Source organism: Macrotis lagotis, chromosome 1, assembly GCF_037893015.1.
Source record: "Macrotis lagotis isolate mMagLag1 chromosome 1, bilby.v1.9.chrom.fasta, whole genome shotgun sequence".
Lineage (NCBI taxonomy): Eukaryota > Metazoa > Chordata > Mammalia > Peramelemorphia > Peramelidae > Macrotis > Macrotis lagotis.
The window spans coordinates 635,751,395-635,778,713 of NC_133658.1; the positions used below are offsets into that span (position 1 = coordinate 635,751,395).

At 34.5% G+C, this 27,319-nt stretch overlaps 1 long non-coding RNA gene across 1 annotated transcript; it reads right to left on the reverse strand.

Annotated features, from left to right (window-relative positions):
- Positions 1-2,029: 2,029 nt before the first annotated feature.
- Positions 2,030-26,618, reverse strand: LOC141522179 (uncharacterized). Its single transcript, XR_012478149.1, has 3 exons — positions 26,517-26,618; positions 22,746-22,845; positions 2,030-2,964 (listed from the first exon to the last, which is right to left on the reverse strand). It is a non-coding gene; the product is annotated as an uncharacterized LOC141522179 (long non-coding RNA).
- Between the last annotated feature and the right edge of the window lie 701 nt (positions 26,619-27,319).

Consider the following 27,319-nt stretch of genomic DNA (forward strand, 5'->3'; position numbering starts at 1 on the left):
TTCTCTAAAGTCACAATACCATTAATGGTCAATTCAAATTAGAATCCAGTTCTCTTGCAGTCCAGGTCTTGTTCTACTTCATCACACATACTTTATTTTAATATAGGCAAAGAAACATACTCACACACAGGCACACACACACATACACACACACACACACACACACACACACACACACACACACACAGGAAATGAGTGCAAAGTCAGTAACTGTTCAGTAGAACACATCAAATCACTACAAAAGGAAATTTTTCAATAAGATAGAGACAAAGTTGATAGCTTAAAGAAAGAAGAAATATAGAGACTTGAAAACAGGTGCATTAGTTCATGTGATTTTAGGTATAAATGTGTAAATGGATTAAAATGGAAGTTATTTTTATTGAGATTGTTTTTACAATCTCTATAGCTTGACCTTGGTGTTCTGATTTTAAATGATTTAGTAGAACGTTGCCTACAAAAGACACATAATGCAATGTCAACTAAAACCAAAGGCAAAAATGTTAATTTAATATTCAACTTTTCAAAAGCACAATTGGTTTATTATGTTTCTCCAGAAGAGAAGTAAGGGCTGGGACAGTGAACTCTATTGGGGAATCACTGTTTTCTTACCTTCAATTATGATATATGCAGATTTCTATATTCAAAATGAAAACATTAAAATGATAACTTAAGTTGTTAAATATTATTTGATCACAAATAAAAGACATAAATTCACCAATTGTAGTTTTTCAAAGCAGTCAAGACAATTTCTCATTCTAGACAAAAATGATGCCATTTGTTTGATATCATTTTGATGAATTATTAATTTTATCACAGCTAAGATGACAGCTAATATTAGAACATTGAATTATTAATTTTCAAACATGCAATAAAAAGCAGAATAAACATAAACTGTGATAAGTTTTATGTATGGGTTGTATTGCTTACATGTTCTATTTAAAACAAATACTAAAGGAAAGAGAAGGAATTAAAAATCTTGTCAATGCTCCTAATTAATTGTTTTACTCAGAACCTTCCAGCCTTCTTGAGAATAGAAAGCAAAAATATAATTTTGTTTTATCTGTGAGTAAATTGTTATTCCAAAATACTACACATAGATACTCTCTTTATGTTCCAAATGAGTTCTATGCAGTTCTACTATCACTGGGTGGGTATGAAGTCAAAAGAAGAATGAGAGAAATGAAACCTTGATAATGGATTCACCTATACCCATACAATGTTCAGTTTGAAGATAGAGGCTTTTCTTTGAGGAGAGCCATATATTAGCATTTTTGCCATTGTTTTCTATTGTCATTCTTCATTTCTGCTAGAGTGACACAAGGCTCAAGGAAGTGGTAATCTTTTGTATACATATGTATAAATATATATATATATATATGAGTATATATGTATAAATAGACATACATTATACATGTTTACATACACATGAAAGAAATATAGAACAGTATATCATGCTGTACATATCGCAGGAAAAAAGATGGTTAAACTATGGATATTAAAAAATATACTATAATTGTCTTTAATGAGGAAGCAGTCACCTGGCTCTTCCAAATTCATTAGAAAATAATCCAGAAGACATTAGATTCACACTATTTTCTAAAAAATAAAGTAAATTTTTCTCCCATTTAGTCAGTAAAACAGAATGAGTTTTTTTCATATTTTATTATGCTTTTGTGTGAAAATGTGCCTTCATGTACTAATATGAACACACATATGTATTCCTTTTTTTAAAGTAATAATCTACTGGGGAGGGGAACATGAATCGCAATTCAAATTATTTAATCAAGGATAATTCTGACAAGAAGTGTAATACTGATGTTATATTTAAAATAAAGCATTTTATAGTAATTTATCTTCTTGTACGCAGTAATCAAAACTAAAACAAGATGCATTATAAAAGACATTCTAAAAAAATTGATTAAACCCTCAAAATAGCAAAGTTTTGTATCATTTCTTATCACTGTGTCAAAATCACATTTCCATGCAGATATTTGATGCAACATATTATAAGAATGGACTGAAACTTTCATGAAAACAAAATGTCTTTGATCTATGCAGGATTATAGAATTCATAAATCTAGAATTAGAAGTTATCTCAGAGATCATTGAATACAGTCCCTTTATTTTATAGGGAAATTAAGGTCCATGGAGGATAAGTGACTGACCCAGGGTCACAAAGTCAGGATGTATTAAATGTAGTACTTGAATCAGGTCTTCCTGGTTTATGGGCAAACTCTATTCACCATGCTATGCAGTGGGATATTGTCTTCTTGCTTTTATATTTTTTTTAGTCTAAAATTTAGATTTTACCAATGTAGATACTTCCTCTATCAATGTATATCAGACACTTTTTTCAACAATATTTCATTAGGTCTGGAACATGATAGGTGTATTCTTAAGTGCTTACTTAAGTGGATCAGACATCATTCAACTGGACATCAGAAAGTATACTTTGGTGTTGCATTCTATCCTTTTCTCAACTACTTATATTGGGGAATCATTTGAAAATTTAGTTTGTTTCAGAACAACCCTATGAGGTAGATTCATCAACTATTATTATTTTTCTTATTTTGCATTTTCTTTTTTAGTTACTGTTTGTCTTGACTGTATGTGATTCCAGATTAATGAAGAGAATGCTAAATGTGATGGAACACCTCTGAAATAGTATTGGTGTGAAAATTTGGAATAAGATAAACAAGCTTCTTCAAGAGAGTACATGTAAGTTTTCAATGAGACAAAAGGGAGACAGAAAGACTGACCTTGGAGTCAGCAGGCATGCAAAGAAAATTGACTTTTTAACATGATCCTCTGACATCTTTGGTGTTAGAGAAATTTCTCTTGGGTGAGATTGGAACTCTTCTTTTGATTCAGCTAAGATCTCCTCTTTCTCAGATCTGAAGGTTTCATTCAGCTCTCTATTTTATTGTTTATTATTTTTATTTCTTCAAGTTTTTGATGTTTTACCTGGATAAGTGGACATAAAAACATTTTTTCATTGTGATAGTCTTTTGTATAACCTTTATTGATAGAAACAAGCCAACCAGGTACACGCAAGCCATTAGCAATCCTACCCCCCCCCCTTTTTGCAAGGCAATGGGGTTAAGTGGCTTGCCCAAGGCCACACAGCTAGGTAATTATTAAGTGTTTGAGGCTGGATTTGAACTCACCTACTCCTGAATCCAGGGTTGGTGCTCTATCCATTGTGCCACCTAGCTGCCCCTAATCCTACCCTTTTAAGAGTTAAAGGGAAGAAGGGTTTATGTTGAGTACCAAAATCTTGCCTTTAGATCAGTAACATTTACGGTGATAAATATAACTTTGGTCTAATGTCTCTTTCAGAGACTGAAGAACAGAGAAGTCTCTCTGAAGGACTTTCTCTTCCTTCTTTTAAGGTAAGAATCATAATATTCTTTGGAGAAGGTTGAGCAAGATTCAAATGCCACAAAAGTTGATCAGAGTTGAACAACTAGTTAATTTCATCATTAGGATTCAAGCCTACATCTCATTCTAAAAGTTCAGCATTCCTTCCATGCTTCCATATGATTTCATCTGTACAATTCAATTGAATAAATATTTATTAAATGTTTGATAAGTTCAAAGGTTTATGTGTGGTAGTGATTCTTCTGTACTAATTGAAGACATCAAGTTTCTTCAGGTAATAATGTGTATTTTGAAGTGAATAATTTTTCTGATTTTTTTTTGCATTGGATCTCCTCTGAATGACTTACCTACAACTAATGTGTGGATAGTCATGAAAGGAAGCCTAGTATCCAATTTCCATTTTTCTAACAAGTGACTGTCCAGAAAAAAATATATACAATGCATTTTTAAGTTTAAATTGCTTTATAAACATTTCTCCATCATGTTATAAGACAAGATAATCAACAAAAATGCTAAGTCAAGTCCTTATTTAGAGCATTTGTTATTATCTGAGTTATAAATGCTGACACTGAAATATTAACAGTTGGGTCTTGAGAGCGGTTCAAGTTGTTTCCAGTACATCTACTTTATTTAACTCTATATTGGAAAATCACTTTTCCTATTGTGCCATAGCTTTCAAGCTTTAAAAAGAGCAGTAGAGGAGCTGGCTAATTAATTGCAGGAGGGAATTATCGTTTTAAGAACAATACTTACAATTTCAGATATCTATCACTGTATATATATATATACATATATATATGTATATATGTATATATAATTGATACTGATATAGGATGTTTATATTTTTAAAAGTTTTCTTATTAACAAAACACAGATCACCAATTTAGAACTGACAGGGTTCTTAGGGGGCATCCAATCTAATCTTTTCATTTAAAAGATGAGGAAATTGAGGCTTGCAAAGGTTAAATGATTTACCTAGTGTCAAAGAGGTGCTAATAAGCAGCAGAACCAGGATTTAAGCCTATGGCTTAACTTTAAAATCATGGCTATTCTGCCTTAGAATTGAAATGTGAAAAATGGAAAAAAATGAATCTTATTCAAAAGAGCAAATATAGCTGAGTGGGAATTGAATAATGAGAAAAGTCATCTGTTTCAGAGTTGAAGATGCTGAAACAAATGAACTACATCACCAGGTACTTCCAAATCAAAGCAATGCAATTGCTGAGTACCTGTTGAAAACTGTTTACCAAGATAAGGTCAAAATGACCTACATATAAAGGAAGATATCACAATAAAATTAGAAGAATATGTAATGTATTACCTATCACAGGTGAAAAAGAACAATTTATGAATAAACAATTGATAGTATTTTGGAGGTATAAAAATATAATTTTGATTGCATTACATTGAAAGGTTTTTGTATAAATAAAATAAATTTAATCAACATCAAAAGGAAAGGAGAAAAAAATATATCCATAATATTTCTTGGATAAAGATCTCATATTTCAAACATATATAAAGAATTTTGTCAAGTTTTTAAGCAAACTAGTCTTTCCCAAATTTATAAGTGATCAAAGGATTTGAACAGGTAGATTTTTGATGAAGAAATCAAAATAAAAAAGAAATCATATATATGCTCTAAACCATTATTTATTAGAAAAATGCAAATTGAAACAACTTTGAGATGTCATTTTATGCCTAATTGATTGGCTGAAAGGGGAAAACTGCAAATGGAGGAGAAGAAATAGCACTAATTCCATGTTGGTAGAATTGTGACCTGATTTAACCATTTTGGAGAGCAATCTGGAAATATGCCCAACGAGTTGTAAAACTCTGTATATCTTTTAATGCAGCAATATCACTATTAGATCTATTTTCCAAGGTGATTAGGGAAAAAGAGAAAGTACTTCTAAATATTTATATCATCTCTAACTGGAAATTTTGGGGATGACCATAAATTAGGAAATGATTAAGCAAATTTTAGTATATGATTATGAAAGAAGAATACTGTGCTATAAGAAATAATTAGCTGATTGATCTTTTAAAAAATGAAAGAACTGAATGAAATAATGAGGAGTCAAATGAGTTGAACCAAGAAAGTTTTGTGCATAGTAACAGAAATGTTGTTCTAATAACAACTTTGAACAAACAAGTCATTTTGATTATTATAAATACTCATCAACTACAAAGGACATGAAGAAAGATGCTATCCATCTCCAGATAAAGAACTTATAAACAGAAGTGTATGTAGTATATATGCATAGTGATATCTAATGATAGCATTCTTTAGGGCAGGGTAGGTTGGGAAAGAAAAAAAACCAGAGCATAATGGGGGAAAAAAGGAAAACTTAGAAGGAAGCACAGAAAAACAAGATAACTTTGAAAATGATATGTACACAACTAAGAGTTCTGTTAAAATTCTCATTTCTAAAATACATAGAGAATTGCATCAAATTTATAAGGTTACAAGTCATTCCCCAATTTATAAATGGTGAAAGGATATGATTAAACAGTTTTCAAATGAAGAAATTAAAGATATATATATATATATATATATATATATAATCATAAAAAATGCTCAAAATCATTATTGATTAGAGAAATGCAAATTAAAAATAACAAGAAGGTATCACCTCACACCTATCAAATTGGCTAAAAGGAGAAAAAGGGAAATGATCAATGTTGGAGAGGTTGTAGGAGGATTGGGACATTGGTATATTGCTGGTGGAGTTGTGAACAGATCCTACATTCAGGAGAGCAATATGGCATCATGTTCAAAAAGCAATAAAACTGTTCATGCTGGAAATTCCAATTATAGATCTATATTGAGAAGAAATTCTAAAAAAAGTTAAAAGTCCTGTATTTTCCAAAATATTCATAGTAGCTCTTTTTGTAGTGGCAAAGAATTATAATTTGAGGGGATACCCATCAATTGGGGAATGGCTAAACAAGTTATGGTATATGGAACATTATTGTTCTATAAGAATCCATAAATGGTCAGACTCTAGAGAAGCATGGAATGAATTACTGGAGGTAATGTTGAGTGAAGAGAGCAGAACCAAGAGAACAATGTACACATTAACAGCAACATTGAGAGAAGAGCAACCTTGATGGAAGCAGTTCCTCTCAGCAGTTCAGAGAGCTAGGACAACTGTACTAGACTGATTAGACCAACTAGGGACAATGTTATCCTTATCCAGAGGCAGAAAAAAAAGAAAACACATACACACATACACACACACACACACACACACACACACACACACACACACACAAACAATAACCCTTTAAATCTGATGAATAATTTATAAAAATTATCTCTTCTGTATCTCTTTCCCTTAATCCTAATTCCTCATACCAGAAATAACTAATCTGTAAACATGTTTATCAAAAACATGTTTGTACAATGCTAACCTAACTATTCACCACTGAGGGGAGGGTGATGGGAAGGGAGGATGGAAGGAAATTTTGGAACTTAAAAATATACATGTTCATATGGATGAAAATAATTAATACATTTTTTAAAAAGAAAAAATAAAATGAGGTGTATTAATTACGTAGTGTTTTAAAATATATAGTTTGAAATAAAAATTCATGTTTATATATTAAATCTTTTTATGTTATGTTCTATATGTGGAAATTTCCTTTTTTGCCTTTAATAATAAAATAAATTTTTTAAGAATTTGCTTAGGCTAAATTTGATTAATTATAGAATGTTTGTTTTAAACATAACTTTGTTGGTTTCAGTTACTCTAAAATTATAGAACAGTTGGTGATTATGTGGGTGAAAAATTTAGTCAAGATATCAAAATAGTTTTGCCATATTCCCAGGATATATGTTGGATGGGGCAACTAGTGGTTCAGTGGACAGAGCATTGCCCTGGAGGCAGGAGGACCTGAGTTCAAATCCAGGCTTGGACACTTAATAATTACCTAGCTGTGTCACCTTAGGCAAGTCACTTTACCCCCACTGTCTTGCAAAAACCAAAAGGAAAAAATATATGTGATGGGAATCCAATGTAAATTCTATAAAAATCCATAAGTCAAGACTACTTGACAGTATTTTGGAATTTTAATCCACTTCAATTCTGCAAGCACACAGATGTGTATATATATATATATAAACATATTTGTTGAAAATAGATATGCATATATGTATATATGCCTAAACATACAAAAATGCATACACACACACACACACACACACACACTCATATCCTGATACTTAGGGTACAATGAGGGAAAATAAAAATCATCAGCACTTTCAAAGAACTTATGTTTGACTAAGGGGGATAGAAAATGCCTATCATCAAAATTGGGGTGTATGGAGTATTAAGGGAGGACTAGCACTTCTGGTGTGATGATTTGCCAAGTTCTTTTCAGAGCTGGTCATCCACTCTTGGTGTAAACTTTTCACCTTGTGTACACTCCTACCTGGTAGTTCTAAGAAGTTATAACATGCACAGCAGCCATATCTTGGGAGATGAGTTAAACCACATTAAGAGTACCTGACAGGCCTCAAAATAATCAGTGATCTAGAGAGATGTCTTCCCCAAACATATGAAGACTTCCCCTGATAAAATAGGAAGGCAAAAAGAGCGTGTTGTACTGGCCATGAAGGCAACTGAAGCAGGTACTGTAGAACTTGGTCCCAGACCATTGCTGGTCATCTTGACATTTTTTTCTATGACTGGAAAAGAAAGTGAGGTGAATACTGAGCAACTCTTCCTCATTTAAATCCAATTGTTGCACAAATCAAAATATTACTATTGGGATGTCATCAATCCTCTTCAAAAGTGCAGAACCAGCAAAAACCACAACCTTCTGAATTATTTCTTTAGGTATAAGACATTGGTCCTCAGTTTTCTACTATTAAAATGCAAATATTTTATCTGGGAAACATCACACATTGTCTTCTCAACCTGGGGCTGGTGAGGGTATGGATTGTTTATTTAAATTTAAATTTTAAGTATTTTAAAATATTTTCAAGTAATTGGTTATATTTGTAAATTGTACATATATACATACACATTTATAGTCTATCTATGTATCTATCACCTTATCTATTTACATTTAGAAGCAATATTCTGAGAAAAGTTTAGTTTTCACCAAATTGCAAGACTATTCTATAACACATACATACCTAGAATTCTAAAACTCTGAATTCATTTAATAATCATACAAAGTATGGATTACTTTAACCCAATTATTTATTGAAGATTAAAGATATAGGGAAAGGTAAGACCAAATGAGGTTTAGAGAAAATAGATTTTATAAAGATTTGGAGTATGGAATCTACCTGGGGTAAATTATCTAAAGCTGGACAGTGAGAATCTCTGAGTAGCTAGAAACTAATGTGAAGAAACTATTTACTTGAGGATATCTTGCTGGAGGAGGAAAGAGGAAAGTCATAGCGATAAAGATTTAAAATTTATTTTCTTCAAAAGATCTGTGGATCCGTCAAAAGAGGAAAAAAAGTCACAGGGGATAAATGAGAGAAATTTTTTTTCCTAGACTTGGTCCTATTTCTGTCTCTGAATAAAAACACAAATAAAAATGACACTTAAGGAAACCTTTTCAAGTTGAACTTTTGTTCAGAAATTGGAGTGAGCTTGTGGTTTTGTGGTGAGCTTTGTCAGAGAGAGTGGAAGTGGCAATATGCTGTAGAGTGGTAAATGACTGGCAAGATGGTTATGAGAATATGTGAAGTGGTATTGTGTCAATTAACCCATCCCTTTCAGCATTCCTCTGAACCTCAGACTCAGAGACTTGGTGATATGACACTAGACACTTTTCTTATTTAAAGTCACTTATTTTAGAAACATCTGAACAGTGTATAAAGAAAGAAAAGATGTGGCATAATGCTATTGCCACAAATTTTAGTTCAGAATACACTTCAGAGGGTTTAGTGAGAAGAGCACAAATACATGATATACTGGAGAGGAAATTTTTTGGAGTATTCTTTGTTGAAACATCCAATTCATTGAGTTGCCACTTTTTTTTCTTCAAGTTTAATAATAAAATTCTATGAGATAAGTTAATGACAGCATTATATAAATTTAAAATTCATATGGTATTATTTGGGTGGTTGCATATAGTTTCTATACAATTTTTCTCCTTTAAGTACAACTACTCAAACAAAGCCCAGATTTAATTTAATCGATATTGTCCAATTTTGCCCTCCACTCATGGGAAATCCCTTTCTCCTAGATCTAGAGTTTAATGCAATACTTTGACTTCATTAAGTGACTCAAAACAAACCAGTTTAATTGGATTTGAATTGGATAGGAATTGGATATCAAACACCAGCAATATTTAGGGAAGAATTTAAGACATATTAAAAGGAAAAAAAGATTGTGTACTAATTTCTAGATTATTCTACATTTTCCTCAGGAAGTGTTGAGATAGATCAGCATACATTTCAGATTCCCTGATAAATTAATAAAAGATAAGAAACCAGAACTTGTTATTTATCATATTCTCATATGATGAAAATGTGAGAGTAATAGTCTTATTGGAAATAGTTTTATTTAGTATGTCAGCATCTGAAAAAAAGATTCTGATAGGTTAGAACATTGAACTGAAATTTAGTTGAGGTGAATGTAAAATTTTTATACTTAATTTCCAAAAATGTACTCTCCAAGTGCAAGATTGGGATAGATTGGTTAAGCAGTAGTTTTTCTTGAAAAAAATAAAAGGTGAATTCTGATGGTTTTAGTGGATACATGCTAAACCTGTTTTAAGAATTAAGGAAGTGGGGCAGCTAGGTGGTGCAGTGGATAAAGCACTGGCCCTGGAGTCAGGAGTACCTGGGTTCAAATCCGGTCTCAGATGCTTAATAATTACCTAGCTGTGTGGCCTTGGGCAAGCCACTTAACCCCATTTGCCTTGTAAAAACCTAAAAAAAAAAGAATTAAGGAAGACAGACAAAAAAAACCCAATGCAAATATAGACTGCATTGAGAAGCAAAATGAAATGGGGATAGTTCTTCCATACTCTAGGATGGCCGGATCATATGTGGTCTTTTATTTAGTTTTTTTAACATCATAATTTAGGAATGGACACAAATACACTGGAGAATATCCAAAAGACAGCAACCAGAAAGGCAAAGAAACTCATCAGTGTTCTATGAGGTTCTGTTGAAGGAATTGATGAAATTTAGATGAGAAAACAGAAAATTCAACAGTAACATAAAAGCTGTTTTAACACACTTTAAAAGGTATTATGCATAAATTAGATTAGGCTTGTTCCATTTGACCCTAGAAGGCAGAACTAGGAGCAATAGACAGAGATTAAAAAGATGTAAATTTAGGTTTGGATATTCAACGTGTTTACAATAAATAAATAAATAAAGGATACATACAAAATTATTTGCAGAAAAGGAAGTTAAAAGATTACGGTCTAGAGAAGACCTCTGAGAGGAGTTGGCACTAGTTATGAGCCTTGAAATTAACTACATAATCCAAAAGACAGAGGTGAAGAAAAAGAACATCCCAGCTAAAGACATAGAGGTATGTTGAATATTAATAAAAGAAAGGCCTGTTTTGGTAGAGAATTGAGCATGAAAGGAGAATAACATATAGACAACTGGGAAAGATTATTTAGAACTAGATTATCAAGTGTTTTTAACACCAATGTTCTAGATTTTTTTTCCTTTTTAATGAATATTTTCTATTTTATTTTCTGATCAATGATGAGCCACAGAAACTTTTATGAAGGTAATGACATGAGAATATATTGGATTGGGGAAATATTTGAGTCAGAAAGACCAATTTTGAAGCTTTGCACCAGTTATTGCACCATGTTTGGAGGATCTGAATGAAGATTACTAGGGAATGAATGGAAAGAAGAGATAGAAGATATGTAAAAGTAGATTAAAAATAAGAATTGATAGCAGTGAAGTGAAGCATTTCTCCAAGGTTGAGAACATAAGTAACAAGAAGAATAATGGTGTTCTCAAAAGAAATAGGGAAGTTAGGAAGAAGGTAGGTTTTTGGAGAAATATAATGATTTTTTTTTTTTGCTGTTGTTGCCATGACAAGTTTGAGATGCTTATTTAATGGATAGCTGAAGATCTTCATTAAGCTGATGTTAGTATGAAACTGGTTCTCAGGAATACTAGGAAAGCTAGAGAAGTACATTTGGAAGTAATTTCCGTAGATTTTGGTTGAATTTATGGTTTGAGATTACCAAGAATGGAGTTAAAGGGAGAATGTAGAGAGAAAAAATTTTTAAAAATTTGAGGCAAGTCAAGTTGATGATTTCTCAATGAAGATTAGAAAGATCAGCAAAACTGGTAGTGGTAGATCTAGAAGAAAGGGAACCCAAGAAGGAAAACAAATTCAGGAAAGTCAATGGTTAGTAATTCCAGCTCTGCAAAGGAGTTAAGAAGGATGAGGATTGGGGGAAAAAATTTCTATAAGCAAATAAAAGAGACTAGTGGTGATCTTGGAGATCTTGGAGAAAATCATTTCTGATAAACTGAAGTCAGATGGGAATGTATAGAGCAGTGAATGAGAGCTTAGAAAAATGGATGCAATTTGTTTAAACTGTTTTCCAGAAAAGTAAATAAATCTCCAAAACTAGATGTTAACATCCAAACTACCATTATCGTTTTGGTTATCTTTTTGTAACGAGTACTGTAATATTAGATGATGAGTGTCACATCAAATGATACTGCTTTTTGTCCATGGAAAAATCAAATCTACCAGTTTTATGTGTATGGGACAATTCATTAAGTCTTTTGTTCACACTGAAAAGGTCAAGATTGATAATATTTGCTTTCACATAGTATGTGTTCATTCATTGGTCATTAGACAAAGATCTTATACCAAGAGGATGTTTGCCAATAACCTAAAATGTTATTAATGGGACTTCCGGCCAAGATGGCGGAGAGAAGACAGGCACAATTCTAAAGTCTCCTGATCTCTTCCCCATCTATCACATGAAACAAACCTCTTAATAGAATTCCGACCCACAAAACCCAGAAGGAAAAGCCAGGAGAAAGAAGATCTACCTCCGGATTTGTCTCCTAGAGCAGCTTTGGCTGAATTCAGGAGGGTGAGTCTGGGCTCAGAGTGGTGAGTCAGGGTGAGTCAGAGCCCCAGATCAGCCAGATCAACAGCTGAATTGGAGCCAGGAGTCTGAGGGTGCAAGAGGCAGACCTGCTGGATCAGAGGTGGGGCTGGACCTTGGGGTCATGAGTCTGCAGGGGAGTGGAGGTGCTGGTGTTGGAGCTGTCCCCCGGGAGATCCTGGACAGGGCTGGGGGGAGAGTTCTGGAGCAGGATGGCTTCTGACACCATTCCTGGGGTCCTCTGGTCTGAGTCCCATTACAACTCAGACTTCTTCCCTAACAAATGCAAACTACTTCTGCCTTAGGCCCAGGTGTGTGAGCAAAAGAACCAGCCCAGCTGAGGAATGACCTCAGGCCAGGGTAAAGCCCACCATTGATTGAAGGCAAAAGAATTCAATAGCTCCAACTCCTCCCTTCAAGGAAAGGGAGAAGGCCTCAACCAAGGTCACAGACACTCCAGAGAAAGCAACCAGCACCTCCTACTGGCCAGACAGAGAAACTGCACTCAGTGAGTAAAGCCTTTAGCGATCCCAAGCCCCTGTGACACAGCCCCTCCCCAACTCAGGTCTTAGCAAAATGAAGAAGGGTCAGTGGAAATGTGGATCCATAGAAAAATTCTTGGAAGGGAAAGACCCCAACTCAGAGAGACCCGGAACGTCTTGAGGAGAGTACAATCTGGTCTTCAGTACAGAAAGACTTCCTTGAAGAAATAAGGAAGGAGCTTAAAAATTTGGGAGAGACAATTAATACCTTGCAACAAGAAAACAAAACCTTAGAAAGTACAATTGGACAAATACAAAATGAGAATAAATCTCTCAGATCTTCAAAAGGGCAAACGCAAAAAAAAATTAATTCTCTCAAAAACCTCAATTGGTCAAATGGAAACCTCTTTCAAAAGTAGAATTGACCAATTGGAAAAAGAGTTGCAAAAGGTTAATGAAGAAAACTCCTCCCCCAAAACAAGAATGGAGTCTACAAAAACTAATGACACCATGAGACAGCAAGAGTCAGTTAAACAAAATCAAAAAATAGAAAAAATAGAAGCAAATGCAAAATACACCATCAACAAAACCACTCATCTCGAGAATAGATCGAGGAGGGGAAACCTGAAAATTAGAGGACTTACTGAAAACATTGAAGAGAAAAAAAAAACCTGGACTTAATATTACAGGTTCTAGTGATGTAAAACTGACCTGATGTCATGGAATTGGAGGGCAAAGTAGTTATCGAAAGAGTTCATCGATCCCCACCAGAAAAAGAACCTAAAATGAAAACATCAAGGAATATTGTGGCCAAACTCCAGAACTATCAGATAAAAGAGAAAATCCTGCAAGCAGCCAGAAAGAAACAATTTAAATATCAAGGAGCCACAGTAAGGATCATGCAGGACCTGGCTGCATCAACATTAAGGGATCAAAGGGCCTGGAATGAGATATTTCGAAGAGCAAGAGATCTTGGAATGCAGCCAAGAATCCACTTTCCTGCAAAGCTGAGCATTCTCTTCCAGGGAAAAGATGGACATTTAGCGAAATGGAAGAATTCCAAAAATTTCTGATGAAAAGACCAGAGCTAAACAGAAAATTTGGACATCAAACAGGAGGTTTGAGAGACACATGAAAAGGTTAAAAAAAAAAGGGTGGCGGTAAAAGAAAAAAGAATGCAGTCCAGTACGTTGAAACTGGCTATATCCCAGCATTGGGGGGGGGGAGATTCTCATAAATCTTGAGAATTGTAACTCTAACAGAGAGAATATACCTATCCAGAAATGATGGACATTCATGACCTATCCATGACAGTGATATCTAAAGAGATGTAACTGACTTTAACCCCACTTGGGAGAAAGACCCTAATAACACACAGGAATTTTGACTTTATTCGATAGAATATACTGAATTAGAAGGGACAGACAGTCAGAATTTTCTATGACTTACATAGAATGATCTAAGGAAACACTACCTTCTTAAAAAGGGGGACAGGAAAGAGACTGGAGAAGGGAGGGAAGTGAATGGGATAAATTTCATTACACTAATAGGTACAAAAAAAACCTATGGTAATAGAAGGGAAGAAGGGAGCAGATGAGATTAACCTGAATCTTCTTCTCATCACACATGGCTTAAAGTCAACCTACACATTCTCAGTTAACTTATAAAACATCTAACCTTTCAAGTATTAAAAGGGGAAAAGGGGAGGGGGGGGACAGAGAAAGGGAAGGGGAGTAGGGGAAAAAAGGGGATATAACAAAAGGAAGGGAAGGGGAAAAGGGAAAAGGGAAAAATGGAAAGGGGAAAGAAAGGGGGGGTGATATAGGAGGGCAAAGACACTGAAGGGGGTGGTATTCAGAAACAAAATATTGGGGAATATGGATAAAGGGGGGAGAAAGGAGGGGGGAAATACAAACGGAGGGAAGATAGCATGGAGGGCAGTAAAGAATTAGTAATCATGAATGTGAATGGGATGAACTCTCCCTTAAAATGTAAGCAAATAGAGTGGATTAAAAACTAGAATACTACAATATGCTGCTTACAAGAAACTAATTTGAAGCAGAGAGATACATATAGAGTAAAGGTAAAAGTTTGGAGCAAAATATATTTTGCTTCATCTGAAGTAAAAAATGCAGCTGAAGTAAAAAATCCTTATCTCAGACAAAGCAGCAGCAAAAATAGATAGCGTTAAAAGAGATAAGGAAGGAAACTTTATCCTGCTAAAAGGTACCATAGACAATAAAGTCAATTCAATATTGAATATATATGCACCCAGTGGGACAGCACCCAAATTCTTAGAGGAGAAGCTGAAAGAACTACAGGAAGAAATAGCCACTAAAACTCTACTAGTGGGAGACCTCAACCTCCTACTATCAGATCTAGATAAATCGAACCATAAAATAAACAAGAAAGAAGTTAAGGAGGTAAATAGATTGTTAGAAAAATTAGATATGGTAGACTTATGGAGGAAACTGAATGGGCATAGAAAGGAATATACTTTTTTCTCTGCAGTACATGGAACTTATACAAAAAATTGACCATGTACTAGGACATAAAAACTGAATGATCAACTGCAGAAAGGCAGAAATAATGAATACTTCTTTCTCAGATCACAATGAAATAAAAGTAATATGCAATACTGGGCCAAGAAGCTATAAACCCAGAACAAATTAGAAACTGAATAACCTCATTTTAAAAATGAGTGGACCAAAAAACAAATTATAGAAAGAATTAACTATTTTATTCTAGATAATGATAATGATAAAACAACATTCCAAACCCTCTGAGATTTAGTCAAAGTGACTCTCAGGGGATATATTATAGCTCTAAATGCTTACATGAATAAATTAGGGAAAGAGGAAATCAATGAACTAAACATGCAACTAAAAAAAATTAGAGAAAGAACAAATCAAAAATCACCAAATAAATACCAAATTAGAAATTCTAAAAATTATAGGAGAAATTAATAAAAAACTATAGAATTAATAAATAAAACCAAAAGTTGGTATTATGAAAAAACCAATAAAATTGACAAACCTCTGGTCAATTTGATTTAAAAAAAGAAAGAAGAAAACCAAATTGCTAGTATCATAAATGAAAAAGGTGAACTCACCACCAATGAGTAGGAAATTAAAATAATAATTTGTTATTGGCTAAGAAATAGACTGGTGGACCAGTCGAATAGACTAGGTGTAAAAGCAGGAGATGATTAAAGTAATCTGCTGTTTGATAAACCCAAAGAGTCCAGCTATTGGGATAAAAACTCCCTCTTTGATAAAAACTGATGGGATAATTGGAAGTTAGTATGGAAGAAAGTTAGATTAGACCAACACCTCACACCCTTTACCAAGATAAGATCCAAATGGTTACAGGACTTAGACATAAAAATAATACTATAAGCAAATTAGAAGATCAAGGATTAGTTTACCTTTCAGATCTATGGAAAGGGAATCAGTTTATGACTAAAGAAGAGTTGGAGAACCTCACCAAAAACCAATTAGATGATATTTATTACATTAAATTAAAAAGCTTTTGCACAGATAAAACCAATGTAATCAAGATCAAAAGAAAATTAGTAAACTGGGAAACAGTCTTTACAACTAATGATTCTGACAAAGGACTCATTTCTAAAATATACAGAGAACTAAGTCATATTTTTAAAACAAAAAGCCATTCCCCAAATAACAAATGGTCAAAGGACATGCAAAGGCAATTTACAGATGAGGAGATCAAAGCAATCCATAGCCATATGAAAAAATGCCCTGAATCATTAATTATTAGAGAAATGCAAATTAAAGCTTCTCTGAGGTACCATCTCACACCTCTCAGATTGGCCAATATGACCATGAAGGATAATGATCATTGTTGGAAAGGTTGTGGAAAATCTGGGACACTATTACACTCTTGGTGGAGTTGTGAACTCATCTAACCCTTCTGGAGAGCTATTTGGAACTATGCCCAAAGGGCAACAAAAATGTGCATACCCTTTGACCTGGCAATACCACTACTGGGTCTATACCCTGAAGAGATGATGAAAAAGGGTAAAAACATTACTTGTACAAAAATATTTATAGCAGCCCTGTTTGTGGTGGCAAAGAATTGGAAATCAAGTAAATGTCCTTCAGTTGGGGAATGGCTTAGCAAACTGTGGTATATGTATGTCATGGAACACTATTGTTCTATTAGAAACCAGGAAGGACAGGATTTCAGGGAAGCCTGGAGGGATTTGCATGAACTGATGCTGAGTGAGATGAGCAGAACCAGAAAAACACTGTACACCCTAACAGCAACATGGGAGTGATGTTCAATCTTGAAGGACTCGCTCATTCCATCAGTGCAACAATTGGGAACAGTTTTGAGCTGTCTGCAAAGGAGAGTGCCATCTGTATCCAGATAAGGAGCTGTGGAGTTTGAACAAAGTTCAAGGACTATTCCCTTTAATTTAGAAAAAAACAGATTTCTTATTGTCTGATCTTTTCACCCCTTAGACTTCTCTTCTCTTCTTTAAGGATATGATTTCTCTCTCATCACACCCAATTTGGATCAAGGTACGATATGGAAACAACGTAAAGACTGACAGAGTGGTTTCTGTGGAGAGGTGGCGGGGAGGGAAGCAAGATGGGGGGGGGAATTGTAAAACTCAAATAATATCTTTAGTAAAAGTTAATTAAAAAAGAAAAAAAGAAAATAAAATTAAACAAAAAAATAAAATGTTATTAATGAATAAAGGTTTAAAATTGCACTTTATTACTTGAGAGTTGCTATATCAGATATTTAAGTTGGTGCTACTATTATTAAAGGAAAAAATAGATTATACGTTTTTAAAAGAGGTTGAATTCCATATTTATAGAGGTTTGGAACCTTCATTATTTGCATGCATACTGTCTGTAATCTTTAGTAATTAGTGATCTTTAATAATTAGGAATTCTACATAGAAATGTTAGTGGACTTTAAGAGGAAGATATCTAGGGAAATGCAATCGATTTGCAGATATATTTGTGTATAAGCATGAAAAGATTTGAGAGGAGGAGATGAAAGGGCTTAGATAGCTTTTATTTCATGGCTTTAAAAGTTTGTCTTCAGCCCCAGGGCTCTAGGAGCCTCTGTGGGTAAGTTTCCTGAATCACGCTCCAGGGAGCATCAGGGACAAATTGGGGGAACAGAGGGGGGGACCTTTGCCAGAGCAAGCACATGAAGCCCAGCCCTTAGGGCACACAGCATGCAGCTTGGCCACTTTAGCCCATATCCAGGAAACAAAAGCAGGCAGAGCCAGTAAGCAGAAGCCCCCAGGGCTTGAGCCCATTGAACCTAGGGAGAGGAGTGAAAAGTGAGAGACTGCAGAGCTCTGTCCCTGGAGCAGGACTCTGGGGCTCTGACCACATTCAGATCCTGATTGCAGCCTAGGCCCCCCCATAGAACAGCAGCCGCCCCACCTCAGCCCCATGGCAGAGGGGGGCGCATATGGTCATTAACAGACCAGGAGAGAGGACAGAACCTCACACACCGAGATTCTTGTGGGAATGTCCCAAAAGCTCAGGAAGCACCCCCAAACCAGGCTCAGGCTGGGAAAATGATCAAGCAGAGAAACAAGAGGAACACCATGGAGAAACATTTTGCCTGTGAGCCCAAGAAGGATCAAAACACTTAGTCTGAAGATGAGGAAGCACAAGTTCCTGCATCTAAAGACTCCAGGAAAAACAGAAATGGGGCTCAGGCTATGACTGAGTTCAAAAAAAACTTTGAAAATCAAATGAGGGAGTTAGAAGAAAAACTGAGAAAAGAAATGAGAGAGATGCAAGAAAAACATGAAAATGAAGTAGCATGCTTAGTCAAGGTAATCCAAAAAAAATGCTGAAGAAAATAGCATGCTAAAAACCAGCTTAGGTCAAATGGATAAAACAGTTCAAAAAGTTATTGAGGAGAAGAATGCTTTAAAAAGCAGAATTGGCCAGATAGAAGAAGAGATAAGAAAGCTCTCTGAGGAAAACAAATCCTTCAGACAAAGAATAGAACTCAGGGAGATTGATGAATTTACTAGAAATCAGGACTCAATACTTCACAACCAAAAGAATGAAAAATTAGAAGAAAATGTGAAACATCTCATTGAAAAAACTGATATGGAAAACAGATATAGGAAAGATAATTTAAAAATTATTGGAATAACTGAAAGTCATGATCAGGAAAAGATCCTTGACATCATTTTCAAAGAACTACTACAGGAAAATTGCCCTGATATCCTAGAAGCAGAGGGCAAAATAGAAATGGAGAGAATCCACAGATCAACCCCCCCAGAAAGAGATCCCAAAAAACCAACCCCAGGAATATTACAGCCAAGTTCCAGAACTCCCAAGTCAAAGAGAAAATATTACAAGCAGCCAGAAGGACACAATTCAAATACTGTGGAGCTCCAATCAGGATCTCACAGGACTTAGAGCCAACTACATTAAAAGCTCATAGGGCTTGGAATATAATATACTGGAAGGCAAAAGAGCTTAGAATGCAACTGAGAATCAACTACCCAGCAAAATTGAATGCCCTCTTCCAGGGAAAAAGGATGGACTTTCAATGAACCAGGGGAATTTGAAATGTTCCTGTTGGAATGGCCAGACCCGAACAGAAGGTTTGATCTTGAAATACAGGACTCAGGTGAAGCACAGAGATTGGAGGAAAAGGGGAAAATATTAGGGACTTAATGATGATGAACTGCATGTATTCTTGTATAGAAAAATGACACTGATAATACTCATATGAACCTTCTCAATTAATAGAGCAGGTAGAAGGAGCTTTTATAGATGAAGCACAGGAGAGAGCTGAATTTGAAGATAAAATATGGTATAAAAATGGAGTCAATAGCAAAAAGGGAAATGTAATGGGAGAAAGAAAATGAGAGGGGGGAATAGGCCAAGATATTTCATATAACAAAATTTTCTTTATTACAATGATCTATTGCGATGATATGGAAGGGGGGAAGGCAAAGGGGAAATGAGGGGAATCTTCACTCTAATCAGAGGTGGCTAGGAGAGGAAACAGCATATAAACTCAATGGGGTATAGACATCTGGAGTAAGAAGGAGAGAAGGGGGACAGGGAGAAGGAGGTGGAATATGAGTAATGGAGGAGAGGATGGACCATGGGGGGAGAGTAGTCAGATATAACACATTTTCTTTTTTACTTCTTGCAAGGGGCTGGGATTGGAAGTCCTGTCTGGGACCATAGGGCTAGGTGAATGCGGGCCTAAAGGGTGGTATGGGGGCTTGGGGCCTCTTGGCCCCAGGCCTGGGGATCTGTCTGCTGCACCACTCAGCTACCCTACAGCAGAGTCAGAGTGAAAGGAGAGAGAAAATATAGTATATGGTAGTGCAGAAATATGAAAGGAGGGAGTTGAGATCAGCAATGGCAACGGTGGAAAAATATGCAAGTAACTTTTGCAATGGACTTATCATAAAGAATGTGATCTACCCATGACAGAGTTGGTGGTGTTGGAACACAGACTGAAGCATATTTTTATCATTATTATTATTATTATTATTATTATTATTATTATTATTATTATTATTATTATTTTGTGGGGGGTGCAGTGCAAATGGGGCTGGGTGGCCTGCCTGGGGCTGCATAGCAGGGTGATCGTTGGATGTCTGAGGCCGGATTTGGACTTGGGTGCTCCTGGCTCAAGGGCCAGTGCTCTGTCTGCCACCCAGCCACCCCTACTATTATTACTATTTTATTTTATTTTAGGTCTTTTTTTTCTTATTTTGGTTTATGCAGGGCAGTGGGGTTGGGGTGGCTTGCATGTCACACAGCTGGGTGATTGTTGGGTGTATGGGGCCGGATATGGGCTTGGGTCGTCCTGGCTCCAGGGCTGGTGCTCTGTCCACTGAGCAACCTGGCCATACCTACAATTATTACTATTATTTTTTTAATTTTAACTTTAATTTTTTTGTCTTTCCTTTACTTTATCACTCAAGTGAGTCTATATTTTGGGGGGGGGAGGGGGTATTTTGTTTACAAGAATATTTTATTAATGTATAAAAAACTGTACAAAAGAAAAAAGAAAAAAAATTTAAAAATTTAAAAAAATAAAAAATAAATAAAGTGATGCAGAATGAATTGAGCAGAACCAGAACATGATACACAAGAAAAGCAACATTAGGCAATGATCAATTATGAAGAAGTTGTTCATTTCAGCAGTATAATAATCAAAAATAATTCTGAAAGACTTGTGATAGAAAATACTATCCATATCCAGAGAAGGAACTGTGGAGTTTAAATGCAGACCAAAGCTTACTTTTAGAAAGCTGTCTTGTGCAGCTAGGTGCCTTAGTGGATAGAGCACTAGCCCTAGAGTCAGGAGGAGTTCAAGTCTGGCCTCAGACACTTAATAATTGTCTGTGTGACCTTAGGCAAGTTACTTAATACCAATGCCTTAAATAAAAAAAAAATTAAAAAAAAAGTTTGTCTTCTAAATTCAATAATGAAGTTTGAAAAATATGATATATAACAACAATAATAATGTTAATATTTATACAAAGTTATATGGTTTTCAAAATGCTTCCTGTCACTTGGGAGGGTAGAGACAATTTTTACCTTCTTTCTATTCTCAACTCTTAGCATGGAGCCTAGAACATACTAGACACTCAATAAATGCTTGTTGACTTGCTCTGTATGTGTTATCTCATTCAAACTTCAAAACGGTTCTGTGAGATAAGTCTTAGTGTGATTCTTTCTTTGTAGATGAGAAAACTGAGGGTAGAAGGAGTTAAATGACTCACCCAGGGTCACAGTTACTCGATATATAAGGTAGAATTTAAACTTATGTTTTCCCTTACTTCAATGCAAGTATTTGCTATATTACCTAAGAAAAAGCTTTCTGATAAGGACAGTTGCTCAGTTAAAATTGCTTGGGAATCTGTGCAATGACCTCTGAATTTCTCTAAATCTAAGAGAGATTTCCTTCTGTCAGTGCTGAGGATAAAGTGACGAATGATCAAGGACACAAAGCAAGGGGCAAACATTAAGGAAGCTGATGGAATAGATAGTCTAGGTTTTATATAATGAGGGTAGAAATAGGGAGTCCAGAGTGGGAACACATGCTGCTATCAAAAATCAGTTACAGAAAGATTATTATCAATGACCAGGTAAGACCAGAAGAATAATTTGCCTAATCAATCATAAGTCAGAGCTAAGCAGTACACTCAAATCCTGGATAGTCCAACAGGAAGGATCAGAAACAAGGAATAGTAGATAAAGAATATAGGTAATAGGCACAGGAATGTTAAATAAGAAAAGAGCTTGACATTGTGACAAAAGATATTCGTAAGAAGTTCTTTGGAGGAAATGACTATAAAATTCTGGTATTTGGTTGTGATGGGATACTCTTATTCTATGAAAAATGATGAGCTTCTAGATCATAGAAAAACAATGATTAATTTGCATGAAATAATGATGAACAAAATGAACAGAATCAAGAGAATTGTTTTAAGAACAGTTTTGAATAAGTCATTTTGACTATTATGAAAACCCTTATCATAACCACAAAGGTTCTATAAAGGAAGATGCTATTTACAGCAAAAAAAAAAAAAGAAATCATATATATATATGATATATGTATATATACATATATACATATATATATTATATATATGTATATACATATACACACATCAAATCTGGGGGTCCACTGGCCAGTCAATATCTGGTTCCAGTGGCCAGGACCTGAATTCAATATTTGGGTCCAGTGGCCAGATGGCTATGGAGGAGATGCTGAGACTAGTGACTTAGCCCAGTACCTACTTACTAAAATCCAACTCACTTGCTTGACATGGTCTTCTTCAAGAATGAAGGACTAACATTATCATCATCACCATTACCGACATCATCATCTTATTTGTCTCTAATGGTAGTCATCTCTGCTACAAGGTGGGGAATAAAAAAGAAAAAAAGAAAGTTTATTTAATGTTATAAATAAAATGCCATATATTATTTAAACTCTAAATATTGTATGTATATGTAAATATAGCTGTTTCTCTTTTAATTTTTTATGTAATCTTTAATATAAAGGTTGGTGCCTATCTAGAATGAATTGTGGAATATGAATTAAGATGGTGGTCTTCTTTCTAGTTTCCCAGTAGTTTTTGTTAATCAAATAAACACAACCCATCCCTCCCCTTCTCCCCCCCCACCTTGATTTATGTATTCTATTTTAACAAATACTGGATAACTAAGTTCTCTTGTTCTGACTTTCCCTTGTCTAGTTTGTTCCATTGGTCTATTTCTATATTTTTAAAACTTGAATTTCCCTAAACATTTTAGATATTTTGCTTTTCAAAATTAATTTTCCTATTATTTTATCAAGTTGTACAAAGTATCTCCTTACTAATTTGACTGGTACAGCATTAAAAGTGTAAGTTTATTCTGCTCAATTTCATTTTATCATAGTGACACAACCTAATTATGAGCATTGAATATTCCTCCATTGATTTAAAGAATTATTTATTTCTTTATAAGATATTTGGAAATGGAATCTATGCAAGTCTTTTGTATGCTTTGGTAGGTTGATATAAAGACATTTTGGGCATTTTCTAGTCATTTGGAATAAGACTTTCCCTTTATATTATTGCTTTGTGTAGAAATATTGATTTTATAGACTGCTTTTTTATTGAAGCTATTAGTTGTCTCAGCATTTTTCATTATTCCCAAAAATTTTCTAAGTAAATGTATCATAAACAGATAGGGACAGATTTATCTCCCCTTTGCCTATCATTATACCTAATTTCCTTCTATTTTCTTATTGCGCTTGAAAACCTTTCCAAAACGATTTTAAAAATAATTAGGAGAGTAGGCATCTTTTCTGCACTCCTTTATTTTTTTGAAAATTTTATGCATATTCAAATTGCATATGATGCTTGCTTTTGATTTTTTAAAAAAATATGTTATAATGTTAAAAGAGGACACTTCTATGTCAGTATTGTTTAGGGTTTTTAGCATAAAAGAGTGTTATACTTAGTCAAAGATTTTTTCTGTGTTAAAGTGATCATGTTGTGTTTGATTTTATATTTTAATATGAATAATTATATTAATTAAATAAATATAACTCTTTATTTCTCATTTTCTTCCTAAAAACCTTGCAAATTTTTTTTATTATTTAATGTCCCTTTTTGGTTAAACACAGATTACAGGTTCATTGGTAAGGGACCTTGAACTGGACCCTGAACTCCATTACATTTTAGAACATATTGCTCTATTGCCTCCTAAATTTTCTGATGAAGAGACTTGTAAAGTATAAATTTCCTTTCCTTTATATTTAAAGTGTTTTTTCTGATTATTGGTAGAACTTAATGCTTATGAACTTCAACCACTTTACTTCTTGAGCTTTTCAGGTGTTTTTTGTTGTTTGTTTTTGCTTCCTATCCTTGCCCTCCCTAAATTCCTCCATTTATTCTTTCAATTGATACTTCATTTTCTGTGCTCTAAAATCTGCACAGTTCTCTTCTATTATTTAATGCATGGTGGTGTTGACTTTTTTTAATTCTGTTATGCTTTACTTGGAGAACTACACAATCCTTAAGTTTTTTTTTCAATACAACCTGTTTGAGATCAGCATGCTTGATTGCATAATAAACATATATTCTCCAAATGCTGTACTTTATTTGCTTCTCTTCTTCAATTGTCCTTCACTTCTGTGCATTTGCATTTCCAATCTCTTTTTCTCTCTCATTTTTTCTTTGGTGAGATTTTCTATCTCAAATTCCAATTTTTCCATTCTATACATTGTCAGAAATTCTTCTCTCATAATTCTTATTTCTCTTTGAAAATATTCAGGAATTGGAAGTTGTTTCATGTTCTTATATTCCACATGGTCCTCTTCCTCATCAAGTATTGGATATGGTTCCTTTATTTTGCATAACATTCCCCTCACTATCATAAACAAAATGTGCAAATCATGTTATCTTTCATATGGTGACACAGTCCTCTGATAATGAAGGACAACTACTACCTAACAAATTTATTCATAAATGCCTGAACAAGATTACTATATTTAGAGGCTGCATTTTTTTCCCTGTGATTAATGCTTTTACTGTTGATTTTCCTGCCTTTGTGTAAGATTTCAGAGTTTTCTTCTTGGGATCCTTGGTAAATTCAATATCCCTATCCTCCTTTTCCCATACTGATTTTTCTCTAGTCATTTTCTGATTCTGGTCTCCCTAACAATGTTCTAAACATCTCAGCCTCCCCCCAAACTGGGAAATTCATGGCGCATTGGCTTAAGTCTTTGTCTCATATGAGTTTGGGGAGGCAGAATCAGCCCTATCTGTATGTTGTGTTTATTCCCTCAGCTCATTCCCTCTTACTCTTTGCCCCTCCTCAATTCACTGTAAAGTTGAGAGCTTTGCAGCATTGACTCTATAGTATTGTAATCCCAGAAGCCTTTAGCTCCTGAAAGATTGCTGCTGAGCCATCTGTTACAGATCAAAGCAAACTGCCTAGAATTGTGATCTTTATTCCAAGAAAAAAAAGAGGAAAAGGTGGAAGGTCCATTAATGTATGGTTTTGTCTTTTGTTGCAGGTTCTCTCATATGCTTTTTCAACCTTCCTGTCAGTAACATGGGAAGTTGGGGAGAAGATTCTGGGTGACCTCAGGATCAGCGAGTGTCAGTTCACATTTTTGAACCTTTTGGGTTCTATGTATCTTCATCCATGGAGACAACTGAAATCACTTTATCTTTGCTATATAATTTCTGTTTAAGACAGGTTTGAAAAATTATGTTGATTAAAGGAAGATGTCTACTTTTCCATCTTGTTGCTCTTGTAAACTGGAAGCCAATCCATTTATTTTAGAGATGGAAAAATTGATGTCCATAAAGGTGAAATGAGTTGACTAAGAGAATCAGTTAACATTAAACTCTAGGTCCAGTAGTCATTCCATTCCATTGTATGAGCTTCTCTAATTGCTCCTAGCAAAAGTATTGACTTCTTCCTTAAATCTCTAGGATACTCTGCACCTCTGAATACTTATCACTCTGTCTCATAGTATATATATTTGTGTAGATGCTTTATCTTCTAAAATAGACTGTATGCTCTTTGAGGATAGGGATTATTTCCTTTTTTAAAAAAAATTTATAATCTATAATCAGTTTAGTTCTTTGCACACAACAAATGTGGTGAATTGATTTTTTGACATCAGATACCTGAGGCATTCTATGCATTAGGGAGTTGCTAATATTTGTCAGTTTCCATTTCATTGCATCATTAATTTTTCCCTGTCTAATAAATTCCTTGCTACATTTACTCTATTATTCAATTATTTTTCCTGTTATTGGACCAAACAGGGAAGGACAAGATTTTTTTCCTCATGACCGCTGCCTCTAAACTACCTCCAGGAATACATAGGATATCCCTGCCTCCAGGAATGCAAAGGACAAACTACCCGCTACAGTCTTTCCAGAAGACTAGAGGATGGAGTAGATGCCATCTCCAGGTCACTTTCAAAATCTTGTTTGTAGAATTTAGTGATGTGTTGTCCAAAACTCATTATTTCTAAAGGATACTATTTCACCTCTATAAAGTAAACAGTGAGACTTACTGTTTAAGCTGCTAATAGGAGGGTATCTGGCTTCATGAAATATAGGCCATGAAAGGACATACATGCTCCATTTCCACTCTAATGTCTTTGGAAGAAAGCTAGAATAAGAAGAATTACTAGAAAAAGAAAATAAAAGCAAGTTAAAAAATGAGGATCCCCTTCTATTGCCTTATATAAACACAGCAGCATAAATGTGTTCTTATGTAAAATGAATTATTCAGTGATTCTGAATATAGTGTGAGAATGAGGTGTATATTAACTGCTGAGAAAGAAAGAGGGGAATAATGCTGATGGAAAATGTATGGATCTGAGAGTATGTCTCACACCACCTTTTATGAAAGAGAAAATTAAAGCTGGAAGATTATGAAGTCAATACTAATATACAAGCACAACCAATGATAATGTTATCAGTACCTCATAAATTTTATGTCCAATGATAAAGACGTGACTTAGTCCTAGTTATAGTTTTGTTTGTGACTTGTATTCTTTATAAAATGACTATCATAGGATGCCACTACTTTGAAAGGAACATGTCAATGAACTTTATGAATGTTATGCTAAATCGTATCTACATTAATTCTGATATTTGGATTTCCTTTAGGGTGTCCCTTTTGCATTATCAAATATAATTTTCACCAAAGCTTAAGTAGTCAAAAGAAAAAAATTGAATATCTCACTTAGGTTTCCCATGAAGAAACTTGTTCTTCTAATGCTATCTCTCAGGGGCAAAGAAGGATACTTAGGGAGTTATCTTTTTTCTTTCACCATTATCTGTCAATAAATCACTTAGTGAACATTTAAGA